At 37.4% G+C, this 16,037-nt stretch overlaps 1 protein-coding gene across 2 annotated transcripts in view; it reads left to right on the top strand.

Annotated features, from left to right (window-relative positions):
• CWC27 (CWC27 spliceosome associated cyclophilin) overlaps window positions 1–16,037 on the top strand; it is a 237,247-nt gene that overhangs the window by 105,631 nt on the left and 115,579 nt on the right. The window contains exons 15-16 of one of the 2 annotated variants that reach the window (XR_011921489.1): window positions 1,066–1,118; window positions 14,591–14,719. The exons of the other annotated variant lie outside the window; for it this stretch is intronic. The gene's annotated coding sequence lies outside the window, so the exon portion shown is untranslated. Of the gene's footprint in view, window positions 1–1,065; window positions 1,119–14,590; window positions 14,720–16,037 lie in introns of those variants that run through there. 2 annotated transcript variants of the gene reach the window in all.

The raw sequence follows: 16,037 nt of genomic DNA, 5'->3' as shown, positions 1-16,037 counted from the left end.
TTTTTACCTGGGCTATGTTTATTTCCCTAGTGGATGAACTCGATGGCCCTACTATATGTCTTTTTTAGGTTATTGGCATTGTTCTTTTGAATCTCTGATTTTCTAGTAAATTCTATTATATATACTTATTTCTACTGGACATTTCTACTGTGATATTTGGATACATTAGCAGTAAAATCTTCCTTCCCTCTCCTCCCTTCTTCCCTTGCCCCTTTTTCATTTTGTACCCTTTTATGTTCCCTTTTATTACATCAAGAAAATATGTAAGGTAATGGGATTATTGTAATGCTAGACAACACATTTGTTACTTTTGCAATACTTGTCATTTGGGATAATCAGAGTTTTATGGTTCCTTGTGCTGTATTTGGGTATGCTTGACTAGTGACATATGACTATGGGAGAGACATTAGAGTATGAGCCCCTTTGAGGGACAGCTAGTGGCATGACTAGGACTTGTAAAGCTCTACATTATATGTCGGTGCTATATAAATACAAGATAATAATAATTTTAAAAAACCATACTATGAGACATATAAAACACAAGGGCAAAACAGGCTGACCTTTATAAGCCTAAAACACTAATTATTAGGGCAGCAATCCAACATATTTACCAGTTTGTGAATTAATAAACTGTATGTCCCTACTAAGGAGTTTCTTTTTATCCTATATTCACTAATGCTGTTCATTCATGGGATCACTTGATGTACAATATTTAAATATTTCATTGTAATGTATACCATTGTAATCAATACCATTTCCACATTTGCAATGTTTCCAAAAATAAAATAAATAAATAATATAAATATATATTGGAGTGCAACACAAAGACTGGTGTGGTGCTTTAGGCAACATAAAAAAATAAAGCACATAGTAGTGATACGTAAGGGGTAATGAATAGTAGTCTTAGAATCACAATTGATTAAATACAGTTGTCAAGCTAAGCACATGTCTAGAGTGAGGAACAGACTCCAGAAGCAGAATACATTGCTTGGCAAGGTAGCATGTTATTGCTTTTATTAATTTGTTGTTTCTATTGCTCATTTGTTTGTTTATCTTTCCATAAAGAGAGGCCTCCATGGATTTTAGAGGAGCAGAAGGGGGATCTGCCAGACATTTGAGTAAGTGTTACCATGATTGTATACCAAAGGTCAATGACATCTGAGTTGATATTCGTTCAAGTAAAAACTTGAGCAACATCAACAAAAGAACCAATCATAAAGAGTTAGGATTGTGACCGAAAAAAAAAATGTTGGCTGCCTGCAAAGTAATACTAACATCAGTGGATACAGAGGTTGAGAACTTCTAGTGTAAATTGGATAATACATTTGCTTGTTTAATAAAATCCTGTGAATACATTTGATTGATTTTTAAAGTTTGACCTAAAAGTAAAAAAAAGAATAATAAAAGTAGTATGGACACAGCAAAAATAATATTAATTTATTCAAAACAAAAAGGAACATTTTGGCTCCAAATACACTTTAATTCTAAGCTGAGGTACTTGTAAAGGTATAGGTAGTAGTGTATGTGTCTCTGCAATAGCACCTGCACAACATGTTCCCAACTCAGATGCAGTGGAGCAGAGATTAAGAAAGCTTCTTCAGTCTTCTTTTTTTTGAGGGTGGATGGTTGAATTGTTGCTGGAGTTGTCCAGGTGGCAGGTAGCCATAGTGTCCATATATTCACAGTAAATCTGTACATTATGACTGGTTTACCTGTCAAGGGGACTGATCCTGCTCCAGCAACATTCACTCTCTTAGTGACACTTCCATCTCGTTCCACTCTCTTTTTTGGTCCAAAGTCCTTTACCTACCCAACTGGTCCAGCCGGGATTTTGTAATGCTTTGCATGCATGTGCACACGTTTTTTGATCTCCACTGTATTATTTGCCATGTAAATACGATTTTAACTTATGTACATTTATACTTTTCTAATCCTTTCTATGGCTACAATGGTAAAACAGATTCATATATAGCTTTTTAGTCTAAAGGCAGAGCAGGTGCTTTGAGAGGGGGAGCAGAGGGAACTGAGCTGCCGGGAGATGGGAAGAAGAACCTTGATATAAACCTTGAGAATGAATTGTTCCACATTGCTAAAAGTTACAGACGTCTGTGTTTTATAATGGGCTTGTTTTAAAGCTCATTTAAAATCAACTATATATTTTAGATGGAGATCTATGGCATATTTAGAAAAGCCCCAGCTAACTAGACTAGCAGTCTGATCTCATGATACAGTGATACAGTTGGCCTCTCTATAATCATTTTCTTAATCAAAAAAATCAAATAGTAGACGTTGGTTCTAAAGAAAATATACCCATTTTATTGGTTAACCTCTTTTCTTTAAGAAATATCTTACAATTTGTAAGAAAATGCATTTGGCCATAGAGTATTCTCATAAAATATTGTGAGCTGCTATTCTGAACTAAGTATTATGATTTAGGACAGACCAAATATGTAATTTTTGTTTCTCCTCATGGGAACAATTTTCTAACATTCAAAACACAAGAAGATAATTCACAACATTTCAGTATTGTGCCAACATTTTCTCTAAAGAAAACAGATTCCATCAGTCTCTAGACTGGGAACAATAGAATATGCTCGGTGTCTGCAGTATCATTATAAGGACTAGACTCCACCAGGCTGTGGTTATGCAGCATTAAACAAAATAAGGTTTATTTGAAACAACAAGCTTGAAAACTCTCCAATAAATAAATGCGTCCACTGCCAAAGCTTGGAAAAAAAGTAGCCTAGTGATAAATTAACCAGAATAATGGCAGGTCAGTGTCACTGACCTTGTTTCACTGAAGGTCAATTTCAGCAGCTTGTTGGATAAGTCCCTCTGTTGTCCCAGCCATTCCTGCAGTTTTGGAGACTAAAGAAAAAAAGGAAAATTCTACTTATATCCCTGTTTTCTATCTGTTGTTTATAGATATAACAATAATGCTAGTCAGCCATGAACCAACATGACAACAATGTCCCATCCAACCCCTAGAGTTGTCAGCACAACAAGTAGTACCACTTGGAGATTTTTTTGTCTGGTAACAGCTCAACATTTTGGATTTTTCCATCTTGTCTTGGTGAAAATTGTTGGCAGGACATTTAGAAAGGTACATTTCCTCAGGTGCAACATGTACAGCAATTTATTTATTTTGGTCAGTTTAGATTCACATCGTTTGGATTATGGTAGCATCAGGAACCTAAATCAACAGATTTTTTTCATTTAGCTATTGTCATTCATGAAGTTAGTAGACAACACTTGCACAGTATATTAAACATTGGTGCCTTGGTTATCAGGTTGCTGTCCCCATGCAAATATAATGTTTCTGTTGAATTTGATGTTAGGGATGCAGAACACGCTCAGTAGCTCCCATGCTACTCTATACTTACCCCTGACTTTCAACTTCTTGTAGTGAATGCAGCCCTTGCACAGTAAGAGGAGCAATACTTTTTTAAAAATGTGAGTGTGAAATGCAAGGGACAAAGTTAAATTTTTTTCTGCAGAATATGGGTAGTGAAAGATGCATGATTTAGTAAGTCTAAATGAAAGCCACAAGTGAAGGTTTACTCATGTGCATGTTTGCTTTGAACCGGCCCTAGACTTGTCTATTTGCCTAACCAAGTCCCTCCCCTGTTTCCAGTCACAGGTATGCTGAGGGTGAGGAAAAAGAAATGATTCTGGTGTTGAAGGTATTCCTCAGTATAAAGCCACAATCTTTTATCTGTGGACAGCTGGGCAATGACAATCATCATCCACTATTTAGTAAGCATAGTTTATACTGCCATAGGCATACTCATCTTTGTTATCTGTCGCGGCCACATTGATCTAGTAAACCATACAAATGGATGGGATAAAATACTTATTAAGGGCTAAATAGGATGACTTTCAGTCAACAGTTACTATGTTATAATGACAAACAACTGCTGATGGATCCTATTCTGAGAATTATCATTAGTGGAAATGGCCAATTCCAATAAATGCGACCCAAGTTTTCAAGGTATATGTAGGAGGTATATCCTTTAGATCAGTTGTCGCCAACCAGTGGAGAAAATTTTGGTGGGCGCGGCTCTGGCCAGTGCACCCCCAATTGGGGTCAGAAGAGGGACTCTGCTTGGGGGGTGCACTGGCCAGAGGCACAGACCACGTCCCCCGTACAAATCCCTGGCTCAGAAAAGTGGGCGGGCTGTGTCTGTTAGCACTAAACTGTAGTGTAATAAACCATATAATGCTTAAATTCAATGAATTTATGCCAACATCTTCCTCAATTTCACCTGGGAAAGGGAGTAGGGGTCCTGGATAAGGCTGTGAATGATTGTGTTGTTAAATGTGTGGCTCTTCATTTGGGATACATAGTGTCCTGCATTAAATGGGTGGGCTAGGCACTCCATCCCGCTTCAAGGTCAGAAATTGTTGGTGGCTAGAAAGCCCCTGGTTAGTTATAATACAATGAGGTTTATATCTGAGACAATGGCAAGTTTGGGTCTGAGGCCACATGGATCAGGTAGAAAGGTTGTGGATAGCCTATGAGTTGGGAGAAGGTATCCCATAGTTTAGATCTGTTGGACCATCAACTTTAAGTGTCAGAGAGCCAGGAAGCTAATTTTGTTTTATAGTGACAATATTGATCCTCTGTGAGGGAAAACCATGAATGGTATTTTCTGTTTATTTGATTAGAATGAATAAAGGGGGTCAAAATAGCCTGAAATGGAGATATCACAAAACCTTCAAATGAACGATCAATAAGCAGAATCTGTTTTCCAGAGCTCTGAATTGATCCAAATAGTAAGACTAGATTGGACGCTGTGTGATCTTTGTCAGATTCTGAGCTGTACCATCAAATTCTGTCCTTTGAAACCGTCACTACTTCACACTACTACATAACTCCCCTCCTATTTTGTGTTAATTCCCCCACCTACTAGATTGTAAGCTCTTCGAGGCAGGGTCCTCTCCTCCTGTATCACTGTCTGTATTTGTTTGTCATTTGCAACCCCTATTTAATATACAGCGCTGCGTAATATGTTGGCGCTATATAAATACTGTTTATTTAATAATAATTCCTTCATGGGAGATTAAATTCAGCTCTATCTGAAGGTACACAATCTGCCAAGTCAAAGCCTTTGTTTTTAGTTGGTTCCTCTCTGTACCGGACACTTTTGTAATAAATAATTGTTCTTTCTTTGTTTTGTAATCGAGGCTCATGCAACAACTTGCCCCCAGATTTGTTTAAACAAGGAGTACTTGACTCGCAGTGAAATTCATTAAGCATGACTGTATTTTGCCTGTCATGCAGGCAACAGGTTGACATTGTGCAGGCAATTTTAAGGCTCATATTTACAGTAACCACAAAATATGTTCCTTTGGATCACTGGTGAATTTTTACCACATTTAAATAATATTTTGTTTTAGTGATTACGGGTTATACAAGCATTACAAAACAGTTGTGCAAATTGTATCACATTTTCCATTTGTATTCATAGTATTTTTTTTCCTCCTATTTTATATGTGTATTTTTCAGTTGTGACATACTTTCTGGTATTCATCATTATTTTCAGAGATTGTTGTTTCTCACTTGACTTAAAATTCACAAACTCAACAATATCACAAAACAGCTGCTTCAAGAATGATATGTGTTGTTGTGATACAGGGATAGATTAAGATAAATGAGAACAATAAAACATGAGCAGCATACAAAACAAGCTATTTTCTTCTTAAAGGTCACTTGAAAGTTATGTACCCCCTTGAGGTCATGAAGATGAACAGACTTTTTCCATTGGAGTGCAGTGCCATTTGCATGCATCTAAATGTAAAACGTCTGAATGCGTCCTGATACAAAATATAGCTTTAGATAAAAAATACAGAGCTTGACCTGCTTTGCCAGCAATAGGATGTGCTGGGTCCCTACAGTTGTCTAAACCAGTATGCAAATGCAATTGCTACTTAATAAGTGTCTGGCACTCTTTGAGGACTATGTATTATTATTAATAAACAGGATTTATATAGCGCCAACATATTACTCAGCTCTGTACAATAAATAGGGGTTGAAAATGACAGACAGATTCAGACAGTGATACAGGAGGAGAGGGCCCTGCCCCAAAGAGCTTACAATCTAGGAGGTGGGGAAGTTAACACACAATAGGAGGGGAGATATGTAGTGGTGGAACGTAGAGACAGTTTCAAAAGACAGAAGAAAATGGGAAGGCAAGTGAATCCATATGTTTCAATAACACTAATTGATTTTCCACCACAAAATGTTTCAGCAACTGTCAGATTCTCTGCTTTATAAATAGACCCCATGCTTGCAGTACTGTCAACTGCAAAATCCTGTTATAAAAGTAACCCTGAAGTCCATAATTATTATCCTGATACCCTGTTAAGGTAGAGTTTGCTATAGTATTATAGTATTCTTTATAGAATAATCCTACCAGTAATTGCATCAAGTAATAATAGTAAGAAAACAGAAGAAACAAAGCAGGGGTTTCTATGACATATACAGTTAGGTCCATAAATATTTGGACAGAGACAACTTTTTTCTAATTTTGGTTCTGTACATTACCACAATTAATTTTAAATGAAACAACTCAGATGCAGTTGAACTGTAGACTTTCAGCTCTAATTCAGTGGGTTGAACAAAAAGATTGCATAAAAATGTGAGGAACTAAAGCGTTTTTTAACACAATCACTTCATTTCAGGGGTTCAAAAGTAATTGGACAATTTAAAAAGCTGACAATAAAATGTTCATTTCTAATACTTGGTTGAATACCCTTTGCTGGCAATGACAGCCTGTAGTCTTGAACTCATGGACATTCCCAGATGCTGGGTTTCCTCCTTTTTAATGCTCTGCCAGTCCTTTACTGCAGCAACCTTCAGTTGCAGATTGTTTGTGGGCCTTTCTGTCCGAAGTTTAGTCTTCAACAAGTGAAATGCATGCTCAATTGGGTTCAGATCAGGTGATTGACTTGGTCATTTAAGAATATTCCACTTATTTGCTTTAATAAACCCCTGGGTTGCTTTGGCTGTATAATAAACGTAATTAATATTAATATGTTATTTATATTAAACAGGATTTATATAGTGCCAACATATTACCCAGCGCTATACAATAAATATGGGTTACAAATGACAGACGAATACAGACAGCGATACAGGTGGAGAGGACCCTGCCCCGAAGAGCTTACAATCCAGTAGGTGGGTGAATTTACACACAATAGGATGGGAGATATGTAGTGGTGGGAAGTAGGAATGGTTTCAAAAGACAAAAGTAGACGGGTAGGCAAGTTTGAAAAAATGGGTTTTGAGTGCTCTTTTAAATGAGCAGAAAGTAGGAGCAAGCTGAATAGGACGAGGAAGACCATTCCAGAGAGCTGGGGCAGCTATAGAGAAGTTAAGTGTTGTTACTGCTACCTGCCTGGTAGACTTAGACCTTTGCCTAGTCTCCAGTTTTGGGAAAGGTTACTCACAATAATCCAGATGAGATTATTCAAATGTCAGTAGACACACAAAACCTTAAGAGGAAGGCAGCTGGTATGTGAAGCCTGCTGTACAGTGGTCATCATGCTTGAATAGTGGCCAAACAATTGTACATATTTTGTTCTTTGCACATAATGCTGTTTGTCCTGTTTTCATTTCTGTACATTAAAGACAACTAATATTTAAAACACTGGACTCCATCTGCAATCTGTTAAAAAGGTGGTTACCCACAGGAAAACTGCTTTTCAGTCTCTCTTGATTTACCTTCTATAGGAGTTTTTATTTATACACTTTTACTTGACTTATATAACAAAAACAATTAAATAATACATTGTTTTCCACGTCAAGCTAACGCATTCCGCAATTCATCACAATCTTTTCTAGCTGTGCCTGCAACGGCCATATATAAAAAAAACCTGTGTCTATTTTTTTTTATATACTCAACATGACTTTAGAACCTTACTTATTTCTCTGGTATATTCTAAGAAATGCCTAAAAAGACAAATAACAAATCGTTAGTGTGAAATAAATATTTATGATCTGCTGGTAAACTCTCAGCTGCCCTCAGGTCTTGGAGGGTTTAAGAATGTGAAATCAGCTTAGAGATTCAGAACCTGGAGTGTATTATTCAATCATGTCTGGTATTTAAGGTGAGTCTGCTTGCCTGACTGGAGATCTGGATCTACTGATATCAGTCATTTTCCATAAGACATTTTATGAATGAGAGTAGCAAGAATAATGTATTCCACATGATGGGCAACAATTATTATATGGAGCTGGAGAAAAGCATTGCTTCAAAGTTCAACTTGTCGGACTGTCTCTTGAATTCTGGCATCACTTTTCCTGTACTAGTTAGAAATACTGAATTTTGTTCTCTGAGGCAGATGAAAAAGATTAAGATTATTAAAGCTCTCTATTCAATTATACACCCCTAAGTATATTTTTATATGTGCAAGCACCTGACTTGAACATGGTACCAGCTTCTTCTGTGTGAAGAAGAGATAAAGTGTGAGAAGAAGAAGCATCAGGAGAAGAAGCCAATCAGTTCACACCCTAATAAGTAGCCTGCTAAAAAGAGGAAAAACAGTGCATTACAATGAGATGAGCTCATTGCGTTCTGTTTCTCCTTTATTTGTCCATTCAAAGCCTGTGGTGGGTCCAGGGTGACTTGGGCTTGGAGAAAGTGGATAGAATGACCATGGACATCTAAAATACTATAAAGGTAAATATTTTACCTGTTTTTCCCTATCTAGAGTTTTGCTTTTATTTTTAATTGTAAAAAGAATCTTAAGTTAGATTTTAAATAAACAGGTCCATAAATATTTAGACAGAGACAACTTTTTTTCTAATTTTGGTTCTGTACATTACCACAATTAATTTTAAATAAAACAACTCAGATACAGTTGAACTGCAGACTTTTAGCTTTAATTCAGTTGGTTGAACAAAAAGATTGCATACAAATGTGAGGAACTAAAGCATTTTTTTTACACAATCACTTCATTTTAGGGGCTCAAAAGTAATTGGACAAATTTAAAAGCTGAAAATAAAATGTTCATTTCTAATACTTGGTTGAAAACCCTTTGCTGGCAATGACAGCCTGTAGTCCTGAACTCATGGACATCACCAGATGCTGGGTTTCCTCCTTTTTAATGCTCTGCCAGGCCTTTACTGCAGCGGCTTTCAGTTGCTCAATTGGGTTCAGATTAGGTGACTGACTTGGCCATTCAGGAATATTCCACTTCTTTGCTTTAATAAACTCCTGGGTTGCTTTGGCTGTATGTTTTGGGTCATTGTCCATCTGTATTATGAAACGTCTCCCAATCAATGTGACTGAATTTAGCTGGGTTTGAGCAGTCAGTATGTCTCTGAACACCATTCGGCTGCTTCTGTCCTGTGTCACATCATGGATAAACACTAGTGTCCCAGTGCCACTGGCAGCCATGCACGCCCAAGCCATCACACTGCCTCAGCCATGTTTTACAGATGATGTGTTATGCTTTGGATCATGAGCTGTTCCACGCCATACTTTTTTCTTGCCATCATTCTGGTTGATCTTGGTTTCATCTGTCCACAGAATGTTTTTCCAGAACTGTGCTGGCTTTTTTAGATGTTTGAGCAAAGTCCAATCTAGCCTTTCTTTTCTTGAGGCTTATGAGTGGCTTGCACCTTGCAGTGCACCCTCTGTATTTACTTTCATGCAGTCTTCTCTTTATGGTAGACTTGGATATCGATACGCCTACCTCCTGGAGAGTGTTGTTCACTTGGTTGGCTGTTGTGAAGGGGTTTCTCTTCACCATGGAAATGATTCTGCGATCATCCACCACTGTTGTCTTCCGTGGAAGTCCAGGCCTTTTGGAGTTGCTGAGGATGGCTTCTTTCACCTGCATGGAGAGCTCCAGAAAATCTTCAACATACATGCACGCCCCCTCAAATCAACTTCAGGCCTTTATTTGCTAATTGATAATGACATAACAAAGAAATTGCCCACACCAGCCAATAAAATAGCCTAAAGCTACGTACACACTTCCAATTATTATCGTTGGAAAACCAACGACGAACGATCCTGCACGATATCTACGAACGATCGTATAGCACCGATCCTGCACATAGAGATAACGACGCGATCGTTCGTAGATATTGTACACACAATAGATACGATCGTTTGAGCGATAGAGGAACTATGTGCATGACAGGAAAGTGAACGGACGTTCGTTCATCACGCATGCTCTGACCATGGACGATCAACGAACGATCGTACACACGAACGATGTTCAACAATCGTCGTCCAATCCGATCCGCCGGTCCGGTCGTTCGTTTCCAACGACTTTCCTCGTTCGTCGGCGTCGTTGGTTACTTTTTTTACGAACGATTTTTGACCAATCGATCGTTCGTCGTTCGTTCGTCGTTCGTTTTGAACGATAAAAATTGGAAGTGTGTACGCACCTTTAGAGTCAATTGTCCAATTACTTTTGAGCCCCTGAAATGAAGTGTTTGTGTAAAAAAAAAAAGGCTTTAGTTCCTCACATTTTTATGCAATCTTTTTGTTCAACCCACTGAAATAAAGCTGAGTTGTTTCATTTAAAATTAATTGTGGTAACGTACAGAACCAAAATGAGAAAAAAGTTGTCTCTGTCCGAATATTTATGGACCTAACTGTAATGGAGTCCAGTTTATGAGCTGGAAAATGTACAACAATTCACTAAAAGTGATACATATTATCATATGATCCAACCCATGTTTAGGCTATATGTCCCATAATTTGTAATTTTCACAGTTGAGTATTGACAGTCGTAAAGGAATGCCACCTTAACCTCCCTGGTGGTATTCCCGAGTATGGCTCAAGGTTAATTTTCAGTACCAAAACCAGTAACCCCAAGCCACATTTGGCATCTGCATCCCCTGACTTTGCCCGCTCAGCACCTGCGTCCCCTGGCCTCACATTTAAGTTATTAAGTATTTTTAAAGGTTTATCAATGTAGTGCTTTGACATTTAAAAATACTGATATAATTAGACCGCCAGGGAGGTTAAAGCTAAACTAAAAATTAAAAAACTCACCTCATTTCCGCAAATCCCTCGATTCCTGTAGAGCTTTCCAGGTTCCGTGCCATCCTGAAATCCACCTTTATCCTGGCGCAGAGCAAGCATCCTCTGTCTTCGTCTCCGGCTTCTGCCTATGTTACCTGATCTTGTACTGTGCAGGCTGACGTAGCCACTGCAGGTAGGAAAAAAGGTGCCGATCTCACTGCGCATGTGTGAGGCATTTTTTTCCCATATAGGAAAAAGTCCAAAAAGGAGCAGCCAGAAGCCTCCTGGAATGCATGGCGTGGGTATTCCAGGATGCTCTGCACTGCCATTCTGTCTTTATCTGCATAACCTTACATACCTTTACCTTACATAAAAAGGTTAACCGGTTTAGATATGTTTTCCAATATATGTTAACCAAGCATTTTACCATCTGGTCACACTGAGGTGTTGCCTAATGTGATATATATATTATATATATATATTATATATATATTTCAGCACAGACGATATTTTGATTTCAGTACAGACGTCCCCCCATTTTCATTGCAAGCCATGAGCCAGCTCAAGTAATCTCACCACAAGACAGACTTATCAAACAAAGGCAGAAGTTACCTCTTCTAACTTGTTGTAAGATGGATCGGTTTCTCTTCCAAGCAAAATACTTTGTGTTAATATTTTTTAACAGCCACGATAAAACACTTCAAACCTGAACACCTCTTGAGTTACACAAATAAGCATGTTCAAAATGTTTGTACAATTGCTTTTATATCTATTCTCAGAAAACTCACTTATCATGGCTCGGTTCCAGGATCAAGGCATTAAAATAGACTCCTTTGTTTAGGAAGAGGCTACTACAGTGATCCCGAAGTGTCTTTGCTATAGACCATGCCTGCAGCTTAATCTTTGGGTTCTGTGCTGTTTGTTATCACTGTAAAGAAATTTAAATTAACTGGGACCATCTGCTAAATGCCTTAATTTCTATCCAAATGTCTGCCTCCGAAGAGAAACCAAGAGGAGCTTATCTGAAATATGACATGATACAACGATAAGGATGAGTTACAGTATTAGTTTTAAGTTGTCTTGACAGTCTGCATTACATTTCCAGTTAATTGATTAAGTACCACAAGAAAACCATTTAAAATAGAGAAATGCTTTTGCAATGTAACAGAATGGAATGTAGCAAGTTTAAAGGATAACGGTACTTTCATATTAAATTAAGGCTTAAAATCCAGCCAGCCCCTACCCACGCACACACACAAACAAGACCCCTTTAAACCAATCAGTACAATAATTAAAAAACTGTCTGAATGGTCTAAATTTGTGCTTACATGTTGCATTGGGTCCTAAACTCTTTTCTTTTTAAATTGCAATATTTAGTAGGATATCAATCTTACTGGTTATTTTAATCCCTTAGTGGAGCTTCTCGGCTTCCTGGAATGGTCCCAAGAACCCCAGCAACTGTGAGTCGCTGATGTTGATATTGAGACCAAGCCTGGACATGGTGGTGGATTATCGGCTTTAACTAATGGGAGAGGCATCATGAGTCACAGTATGGCAGATTCTGGTAAATTAGAGGGGCCTTAGGAATGTCTTTGTTTTTAAATGGGTAGGACCTGGGAGAAAGTATCATTGTCAAGGTAGTTGGGGGAGACAACTTCATAGAAATAATAAAAATGAGGATTACAGCAACATGCTTGTATCCTAAAGTATTGGGACCATTTCTGGTGGCTTTACCTACAATTAAACAAACATATGATAAAAAGACCAAAATGAGCCCATATATAGGGAAGTCAAAGGAGATCTTTCATAATCATAACGGGGGGTCAGAGTTTGACGCAATTTCCAGTAACAACTGCTTCATCAGGATTTATGGTACTTTGCAAAAAAATAATATATCTATCCCCAAAATAAGAAAAATTGCAGTATCTTTATTTTGTCAGAAGATGTACTGGTTGAATACTGGATAGTCAACCCATTTCCTTCAAGCTCAGGATGTCATAAACCCACCCCCAGCTTGTAATTGGACATTAAAGGAGAAGCAGCGCAACAATGAGCTCATTGCCTTGTCTCTCTCCTGGACCTGGACATAGACTGGGTAGCCAAAGATCCCTCCAAACTTTTTCTTGGCCCCTTGCTATCCTTCCTTGGTCCTTCCTTTCTCCAGGACCCCTAACACCTGCTTTTCAAAAAGCCATCTGTCAGCTAAACTTCAAAATTACTTTTCCTGGAGCCATTATTGTGCCTAGGTGCTACATAAACACCATGCAGGATCTTATAAGCCAAACCCTGTGACACCCTGTTGCAATATTTATCTATATTTGTAATATAAATTGATAACACCATGACTGGTGTATAGCAGGGGAGTGCACCAAAGACACTAAAATTGTCTTTTTGTCATCCAATTTATTTATAACATATACTGTGTATTATAAATGAGAACTAACACTTTAGTATGTGTATAATATAAATTTCCTTCTCATCTATAGAAACCTATATAGGATAGAAAAATTAGGCAACATCATCCAAACATTTGAACCAGCCTGAAAAATTGTGGAGTTTTTTCCAATAAAATCTACATGTCACTTTAATTCTAAAGAAGCCAACACAATACATCAAATGCCCTGTAAATACATAAAGTAAATAACTGCAGCTATAAAATTGTCATGCAGCTTTGAAAAAAATGGTTTCCATTCATAAGGAAGCCTTTTACATTTTTCATTTTATTGAAAAGTAAATTCATGTGGGACTCGTTTCAATTCCTTATGCTCCTAATAAGTCAATTTTTCAAACCATTTCATGGAAAGTCATAGACATGCCACGTTTGGCAGAGTGTAATTACCACACTGTGAAAAGGAGATAATGTCTGACATATGTAAATGATGAGTGCCATGGAAATATTTCCAGTTCTCTATGAAATGATAGTGTAAGCTCCTTCATGGGGGGACCTGAGAATACATTCCCCCAGGAGCCTCATTCAATAACGAGTTCATGTTCTTAACCCATACTAACCAATCAGAATCTGATCATGCTTTGACTTCATTTCAATAGATTTGGGTCAGTTATCTAAATTGTTCATATTGGTAACAGTCTTTTTAACTACTTGTACAAAATATTCATTTTACAAATAAAAATGTAATACAGGATGTTCTGCTTTCACATTGGTATTGGGTTTATGGGGTTATGGGAGTACAGTACAGTAGTAGCCATTTACTTTCAGACAACCCTTCTCTAATTGAAAATATATACAAAGCTGAGAAGGGGGAGAATTGGAGAGTCTTCTTGCCCATATTAACTTAAGTATTTCAAATTAGAGTGTAGAATAATGGCTGGCAATGTAAGTGAAGCACCATATATTGGGCCTGATTCTGAATGGACCTGGTCCAGGATTGAAAATATTTGCTAACAAACAGAAAACAACTTTTAAGGAATCCATTCCATGTTTGCTGGATCACCCAGCTTCACAGATAAAAGTATATCTTCTCCAGCCTTGAAGAGCTTTCATAAATCAGGCCCATTATGTTAAAGCCTTTAAATTTGGTTCTATATATGAGATAAGGTATTTAGAGTGATTCTCAATACTGTGTTTTCTTTCATTTATTCAGCTAAATTATATGATATGTACACATACAGACTAAGACTTCCAAAGATGGCGGGAGAGAGGATCCTCTGTTGGGCTCCATTACTCAGAACTCAAGCATCTAATGTCACTGTGCAAAGTCTGTCTACTGCCCCTTTCATTATCCTTGCTGTCTGCTGTAACCTGCACACCTCCTTGTTGCTCCAATAAAAAATGTTTCCCATACAATGTAACTGTGCCTTGGGAGCTGATGTGAAGAGTTTGTTGCCATATGTTTATTCTTAATACCAATGTGAGATTTTTTATTACTGCATAGCAACACCAATTATTGCAGCCTAACAATACCAATGTGGCTTGTTTATGGTAGCTCAACAACACCAATGGGGGGCATATTATTGCAGTCCAACCACACCAATGAGGAGGATATGCCGATAAGCTTCCTAATGCTGGCATTATGAGAAATTATGAGACATTTCTGAGAAATTATGAGAAACAGTGAGGTTTCTAAGATTATATGTGATTGCCAAGTATACTAGTCAAAAACAAAGAGAAAGAGATAGACGGATTTTTTGGCAATAAAATAAATGATACTTTACTTAATTGGGGTTTTTACAGCTTCTCAACTGGACATAGCACAACTATGCTAGATAGATAGGTATACTATGATGTGAACCAATGTTACATATCACATTAGATCATAAATTGTCAAAATGAATAGCCTTGTTCCCAACTCATTTCTCTCAATGGCTTCCTCAGGGGATTCAGAGACTCAATTGCTAATAACTAGGTTGTTGATCATGTTAGTGATATGAAGGAAGAGGCTGGTATTCACAGTGGTTAAGTATAGATATATTTTGTATTGATTTGTATGTTAGATTATATGGGAATTAGTTATTTTTCTGGATAGTATATTAGAATGCACTATTAGGTAGATAGTCAAATACTGCTTAAAAGGTGATCTATCCTTGAAAAGATTCCCAGATCCCAGTTTAAATGGAGGGGAAGCTTAATTTAGGTTCTAATATTGTAGCAGCAAGTATATAGTTGACAAAAGAGAAACGTGGGGTTTCCAAATTGTCTCCCAGAAATAGGATTAAGTTTATTTAATTAATCAAATCAATGATGATATCACTGGTAATTGGTAAAGGATGAAAAGAACTGGATGCCCTCAGCCATCTTCAAAAGCTCTAACCTCAACGAAGTAAAGTATCATTTATTTTATTGACAAAAAGCCACCTATCTCTTTCTCTTTGACTAATGCTGGCATTAACTTACAGTAAAATTGGGCTATGCCAAAGTAGGCGTAGTAAAGTGTCTCTCTTCTCATCCTGTCCTTCCCTCTTTCCTGCCACTATGGTTAACTTCTGTACCAAAGAAAAGAATTATCATATATGATATAATAGGATTTGGGAAGAGTGTGGCTTAAAGTCCTTTTTTTTTAAAAAAAAACATTCCTTATGTAAAACTTTTAA

The sequence above is a fragment of the Pyxicephalus adspersus genome, chromosome 6 (genome assembly GCF_032062135.1).
Source record: "Pyxicephalus adspersus chromosome 6, UCB_Pads_2.0, whole genome shotgun sequence".
In the NCBI taxonomy this organism is placed as follows: domain Eukaryota; kingdom Metazoa; phylum Chordata; class Amphibia; order Anura; family Pyxicephalidae; genus Pyxicephalus; species Pyxicephalus adspersus.
The sequence above is the reverse complement of the archived record's forward strand: the minus strand, read 5'-3'. Positions and strand labels throughout refer to the sequence as shown.